Genomic DNA, 8022 nt, shown 5'->3' with positions numbered 1-8022 from the left:
AGAACCTGGCTGGAGAACCTAGCAAGAGAACACGGACACAGAACTTGGCTGGATATTGTGGCTAGAGATCCTGGCAAGGCTGCTGATCAACTGAACACTGTTTCCGTGTCATTCCTTCTTTGCCGACTCCGTCCACACCTTTGGGGACCCCTGGACCTGCTGGGGCTGGACCCCAGCAAACTTCATTGTTATTTCCCCTGGGAAGCCTACCCTCCCCGCCAGATCTTTACCACTCCCTACCTGGTACTTCCACGATATCCTCTAGATCCCCTGTTATAAATTCACATATTTTACTGTGATTATAAAATTTTGGGGACTCCTTTGTTAAGCTCTGACAGGGTATGTGCCATTCATTTACTTCTGTATCCCATAGAACCTAGAAAAGTCCTCATTACATAGGAATTTAACAAATATTTTTTGATTCACAGAGGAGAGGTGATGGCATTTGAAAAAAAATGAGCAGAATTCCACTAGAAGAAAAATGAGCCAAACATAGGCAGGAATGAATACTTATGGTCCACTGGGGGAAATGAGCTTTGTTTAGAATAAACTTTATAGAAAGTCATTGAGAGAAGACAAGGATAAACATGTTTGTTTGGATCAGAGTATGAAAGGCTGGGTCTGCCACACTAAAGCAATAGTGCTTTATCCTTTAGGCCAGGACTTACAAACTTGAATTTCATAGATAATATTAAAAAGTAGAACATACAAAGTATTTTATGCTCTCTTAATTTTACTCCAAGAATCAACAGTCCGAATACCTTAATGAACATCATCTGACTTGGTGGACAAAAGAAAGTAGTGGAAAGTGTGGCAACACAGAAATATATGCTCTTGCCCTGGCCGGTGTGGCTCAGTTGGTTGGGCATCATCTCATGCACTGAAAGGTTTCCAGTTTAATTCCCGGTCAGGGCAACTTGCCTGGGTTGCGAGTTCTATCCCCAGTAGGGGGCATGCAGGAGGCAGCGGATGGATCAATGGATGTTTCACATTTTTATCTGTTTCCCTTTCCTTCTATCTTTCTCTCTAAAAATATCAATTAAAAAATATATGTGCTCTTTTTAAAGATAGTGACGTTACTCTATTCCTGCCTATTGATTACATGTGGGAATTTGGACACAATGTTGTCAGATATTATATGTTTTCCCAAGAGATTCCACAAATCTGAAATTCTATTTGAAGTAACCTGACTTGTAAATTTTGACAAACATTTCATTTTTATAAAAAGAGTATATGTATATACCAATACTGTAAAGACCAAACACAATATATATCTGCAAACTGGATATAGCTTGAAGGACACAATTTTGTATTCCCTTTTAAACAATGGGAAGAATAGATGTCTATGAAAAGCTTCATTAATATTCTCTTTCTGGTTCAAGTCTTGGCCTTTGATCAGAGGATCAGAATGAAATAACATGCAGCTGATTACTAAACTGTAATATAATGTGAATGCCATGGTACCTTCAATGATTCAGAAGGCACTGTAGGGTCTGGTATAGCCCCAGTTATAATGCTGACAGTCAATTTTAGTTGTGCCCCTGGTTTTATTATAAAGTGTCATCTAACAGAATGTGATATATCAACTTTCTAGTCACTAATTCAGGGAACCATTATTTCTATATGCTCCTTTATTTTTCCGTGTATAAGATGCTTTTTTTGCTTTCTAAAATTGTTAGACTGAAAATCGAGGGGTGTCTTATACATGGAAGTCAGCTGAGGAGGGAGCCGTGTGGGTGTGTAGCTGCCCATACCTTGTCAAACAGGCTTCCTTCAATTACAAGCCTTATTGTTACTGACATCAGCTGATGCCATAATTGGAGAGAAAACAGGAAGAACAACTGCTTAAGATGCCAGAATAGAAGGCTTTAAGAGGAAAACCAGCAAAATGGGCAAACTTGGAGCAGAGGCTTAAGACTTGGATTGTGGAGCAGTGCCAGAGTGGCTTATGTGTGTCAACCAAGCTTATTGAATGTCAGGCAAGAATGTTTGCAAGAGAAATGAACATAAATGATTTTACAGTAAAGGCAAAATGGTGCTTCAATTTCATGAGGAGAGAGGGGTTGGCCATGAGAACACAAAGTTAGCTCAGAAAATGCCACCAGTTTGTGAGGATGATCTCACATATATAGACAGTGACGCAGAATACAGCAGTGATACAATAGGAGTTGAAGGAATTGATATGTCTGGAACTAATAGTGATGAAGAAGAGAGCAGTGATGCAACAGAGGCCTGCGGTAATTACTAAATAAAAATGTGTTCTGTTTTATGTTTAAAATATTGACTTCTTAATTTTGGGTTGGAAAAATGGGGAGTGTCTTATACATGAGGGCATCTTATACACTAAAAATTACGATATATTACATAGTCACATATTTGAAAAATAGCAATGATCCAAGTGTCCCTGTTTTGAAAGATAATTACTTTTTGTTGGTCTTTTATTAGCTTCTTCTAATGGTGTCCTTGGCTCCAGTGTTCAATTCATTAGCTGTGTTAATTACAATTCCATAAATATACCCCAAATGCCATAACCTTGATTTTACAAAAGAAATTGATTACTGCATGTTTACACATTAGATAGTGCACTGATATAGTAAGAATAGCACCTGTGAGGTGATGTGGGAATTTTCAACTTTATTTGGCAAACCATTAATGCCAAATTAAATTTGCCTATAAAATCCTCAAATTAAAAGATAACTGTTTGTACATAAACTTCTTTCTTTAATAGGGCTAAAATAGATTGGAAATAATTGCTACTGGGAGACTCATGGTACAAAATAGTGAACATGCAATGTGATAATGGACACGTTTCCTCTTATCTTTGTACAAAAACTTCTTTTAGATTAAAAATATTTTTTTCAAAGTGTTCCTTCTGATATTTCCAGTAACCAATTGGTACCATATATAGTATTACAATATTATTGACTATATTTCCTATGCTGTACTATACATCCCTGTGACTGTTTTGTAATTACCAATCTGTACTTATCAATACCTTCAACTTTATCACTAGTTCCCCAAGCCCCTCCCTCTGGTAACCATCAGTCTGTTCTCTGTATCACTGAGTCTAACCATTTTTGCTGTATGCCTGCAACTAATACAAAATAATATAAACTGCAATTGGAAAAAACATTTAAATAAATTTCTTTCAGATCAGTTAAAGGGAGAAATTCTGTAGAGCAGTGGTTCTCAACCTTCCTCATGCCGCGACCCTTTCATACAGTTCTCATGTTGTGGTGACCCCCAACCATAAAATTATTTTCATTGCTGCTTCATAACTGTAATTTTGCTACTGTTATGAATCATAATATAAATATCTGATATGCAGGATGTATTTAGGCGACCCCTGTGAAAGGGTCATTCGACCCCCAAGGGGGTCGCGACCCACAGGTTGAGAAACACTACTGTAGAGGTACTTAACATCCTTACACAGTACTTTTAGTCTTTAGGGGAGAAAAATGAATAAAGAGTAATAATGATAGGCCTATAGGATATGCAAATAATCAAGACACACCACAGACATAGATACCCTGTGAATAAGTAAAGGGAACTTAGAACCATTTTGATTAGCTAGGGACCTAAAGTTGAATAAATAAGTAAACATCTTGGTCAGTTTTTCTATAGTACTACTTCTAGAACTGGGCCTGGAAAAAGGGACACAGACGCCAAGGGGACAGGCCTGGAGCCACAGTGTGGTGGCAAGAGATAAGGAAGGAGCAAGACATCAAGGCTGGAGAATTGACATGAAAAACTAACAGATGAACATGCTTTTCAAAATGTCACGAAATAAGAGAGACACCAGGCCTTGTCTTGCCGCTTCCCTCTCTTAGTCTTGCTTCCCAGAAGCAACTATTTATATACTAGTGCCACGGTGCACGAATTCGTGCACATTGAAAGGAAATTAATTAGAAGGTGGCTGGCAGGGAGGGACTGAGCAAGACAGGCTGGGCATGCCCTAGAGCCAACCTCCCGCAGTCACTCCCGGGCCGGCCGCACCTGGGGCAGTGCTGTGGTTCAATGGGTGTCTGTGGAGTAAGCGGGGTTCCTCTGGAAGGTAGAGTCCCTCAGCCTGGGCTGCGGGGATCAGGCCTAAACTAGCTCTCCAATATCTCCCAAGGGGTCCCGGATTGTGAGAGGGCAGTTCTCAGGTGATGCACCCCAGAATTGGGCTCCCTCCTCTCTGGTTCCGGGGTGCATTACCTGAGAACCACCGCTGCCAAGTCACCACATCTTGGCAGCTCCTGCCCCCTGGTGGTCATTGTGTGTCATAGCTACCAGTCAGACGGTTGGATGGTCACTTAGCCTTTTAAATATATACTAGAGGCCTAGTGCACGACATTCGTGCACTTGGGAGGGACCCTCAGCCTGGCCTGCACCCTTTAGCAGGCCAGGAGCCCTTAGGGGATGTCCAACTGAGGCTTAGGGGAGTGGGCCTAAGCTGTCAGTAGGACTTCCTTAGTGCTGCCATGAAGGAGGGAGAGGCTCCTGCCACCGCCACTGTGCTCGTCAGCCGTCAGCCCGGCTTGTTGCTGAGCGGTGTTCCCCCTGTGGGAGTGCACTGACCACCAGGGGGCAGCTCCTGCGTTGAGCGTCTGTCCCCTGGTGGTCAGTGTGTGTCATCGCGACCAGTCATTCTGCTGTTCAGTCAATTTGCATATTATCCTTTTATTATATAGGAGGATATATGTGATTGAATTAGTAGCCAGTGCTTAAATTATGCCTGCTTTTTCCCCATTGATCCAATTGGTTTACTCTGATATTCTTTTTTTCTTTTCTTTTTTCCTTAGTGCAGCGGTTCTCAACTTGTGGGTCATGACCCCTTTGGGGGTCGAATGACCCTTTCATAGCGGTCGCCTAAGACCATTGGAAAACACATATATAATTACATATTGTTTTTGTGATTAATCACTATGCTTTAATTATGCTCAATTTGTAACAATGAAATTTGGGGTCACTACAACATGAGGAACTGTATTAAAGGGTCACGGCATTAGGAAGGTTGAGAACCACTGTCTTAGAGTTAATGTTAATACTTGCATTTTTCATGTGGATATGCTTCAATATCCTGTATTATTATTATTATATTTTTAAAATGCTCAACGAATATGATATGGTCAAGCCTAATTATCAGTAGCATTTCTTTCTTTGAAGGCTCCCTTCTGGAGCCTACTATCTTTTTGTCTCAAAGTGGTGAATCTGGTCTGCTGGCCACATAGTGCCCTGGTATTCCTTTTCACTGTTCCTGGACATCATGTCTCTTTCTGTCTTGGTTTTCATCCTTGTTATTTTGAAGCACATCCTCTTACAGCTTCCTTAAAAACTGACAGTTAGGCCCTAACCGGTTTGGCTCAGAAGATAGAGTGTCAACCTGTGGACTGAAAGGTCCCAGGTTCGATTCCGGTCAAGGGCATGTACCTTGATTGCTGGCAAATCCCCAGTGGGAGGTGGGCAGGGGGCAGCTAATCGATGTTTCTCTCTCATCGATATTTCTCTCTATTCCTCTCCCTTCCTCTCTGTGAAAAATCAATAAAATATATTAAAACAAAAAACAAACAAACAAAAAAACCTGACAGTTAGCCCTAGCCGATTTGGCTCAGTGGACAGAGCGTCAGCCTGCAGACCGAAGGGTGCTGGGTTTGATTCTGGTCAAGGGCATGTACCTCAGTTGCAGGCTCCTCCCTGGCCTGGGCCCTGGTCAGGACTCTTGCAGGAGGCAACCAAACCAATCAATGTGTTTCTCGCACATCAATGTTTCTCTCTGTCTTTCCCTCTTGCTTCCACTCTCTCTAAAAATCAATGAAAATATCCTCATGTGAGAATTTAAAAACAAAGAACCCCTGATAGTTAGTGAAAAGTTTTAGTTTATAGAATGAAGAACAGATAAAGTTTTCATTCATCTATTCACTCATTCAACAAATATTTTTTGACCACTAGCCATATGCATCCAATAATTTCTCAGAAAAAGTTATCTTAAGAGAAACCAGATCATGCCACTTCTTTGCTTAAACCCCTTTGGGTGGGCTCACTCTTGATCTTCTAAAGCATTTTCATTGGACTGTTGTGATTCAGTGAACCTTATCTTTTGCTTTCTACTTATTTGTGCATTTGCCTCACCTCTTTGACCATGTTTTAATCACCTTTGTATCTCCCTACCTGCTCAATAAATACTTGAATGAATAATTAAAAACACCCTCTGGATGAGTCCTTTTGCCTTTAGAATAAATTCCAAACTGGCTTGCAAGGTCTTGAATAACTTGACTCCACTTTTTTTGGCCATCCTCATTTCATGCCACTCTCTCTGTCGTGCCCACGTTCTAGTCATCCTGGCCATCTTTTGGTTCCAGGAAGACACCTGGCTCTTTAGTATGGCACGGACCTTTTCATTGTCTATGTAGCTCTTCCCTGGATATTTACATGACTGGTTCCTCATCACTTAGGACTTGGCTGAAATGTTTTCTCCTGAGAGAGGCCTTCCCTGGACACTCTCTCTAAGAGGCTCCTTACCCTTTTCATCACTGCTAAGGTACCTTATTTCCCTTATGGAAACAATAAATATACATAAAATGTATTTATGTATTGACTTGCTTATTGCCTATCTCCTTCATTAGAATGTAAACTTGATGAGGGCAGTGCTTTTGACGTATTCTCTATTGTATTCTGGGGGACTAAGCAAAGTGCAGGGAAAGGAATAGATTCCAAAGAAATATTTGTTGATGCATGAGCGACTCCAATCAATTTAAAAATTTAACTGGAGTGATTGATCCATAGACTACTATTTTAGGTAAAGTGTTTAGAGAAATGATCATTATTGCTGTATGTCTGGTTCCTGTGTTCTACGCTGCTGTTTCCTCCCACCAATCGGCCTCATGGGCTCCAGCTGCACAGAACCTGCTTCATTTTCTTCAGTAAGTCACATGCTCCCCCTCCTGCGGTCTGCAGCACAGTACTGCACCCTCTGATGTGCCTGATGTTCTCTGCTCTCCTGTGTCTAATTTCCACTTGGTCTCCAGGCATCTCATCAAGTGTTAGCTCCTCTGTGAAATCTACCCTGACAATCTCAGACTGAGTCAAGTGGTTTTCCCCCTAAGTTTCTCTCTCTCTCTCTCTCTCTCTCTATTAATCCGTTGGTAGCCCTTAGCACAGGATTAAAATTGCCCTTTTACTTCTCTCCTCTTCATGTAAGAAATAAACTCCTAGAAAGCAGAGAGACTGCATGTTGTTCACTCTTTTCTCAGTGTGCAGAATGGATGCTTACAAAAGGCCCTCAGTAAATACTGTTAAGTGAAAAAATAAGTGAGTGAATACTGATAAATACTATAGAGGAAGTAATATATTTAGAAAAAATGTTTTGAAGATGGAATGTACAAATAGCAATCTGTAGAGAGAGCATTTTATTTTTTATGAGGTGTTAATCAGGTGGTAAGAACAATAATAATTTTGAGTAAGCATATCAGAAATGATACTCAGACCACTGCAGGATAGTGAGTCGGGTGAGAGAGTTCTGATTTTAATGCACAAAGAGATGCTGACTCAAATGAGGAGATTTTTTTCTTATGTTGATGAACGCAAACACACCCATACACACAGTGGGAACAACTTAAGTACAGCAGGAAATTAGATGCAAATTATTATTATTACTTTAATATGTGCTGGATACTGTATGAATACACTTTCCATACATCATCTGTACCAGGACAATGACCACATGTGAACTCTGCTAGACCACCTCTGTCTATTTTTGTCTTCTACACTTTTCTGCTTTTTCTGCTTTTAAATGAGCATTTTGTATGATTCTATTTACTTTTCTTTCATAACATATCAATTTTACTTCTATTTAAAAAACTTTTTTGTAGTGCTTTCCTTAGAGTTTGCAATATACATTTACAACTAAGTATAATTTCATATAACACTATATTGCTACATGGATAGTGCAAGTACCTATAACAACAGAATAATACTAATTTCTCTCTCCTATCACTTGTATCATTACTGCCATTCATTTTACTAATAGATAACCATACA

Source organism: Myotis davidii, unplaced genomic scaffold (genome assembly GCF_000327345.1).
Source record: "Myotis davidii unplaced genomic scaffold, ASM32734v1 scaffold274, whole genome shotgun sequence".
NCBI classification, from domain to species: Eukaryota; Metazoa; Chordata; class Mammalia; order Chiroptera; family Vespertilionidae; genus Myotis; species Myotis davidii.
Note: the sequence above shows the minus strand (reverse complement) of the source record.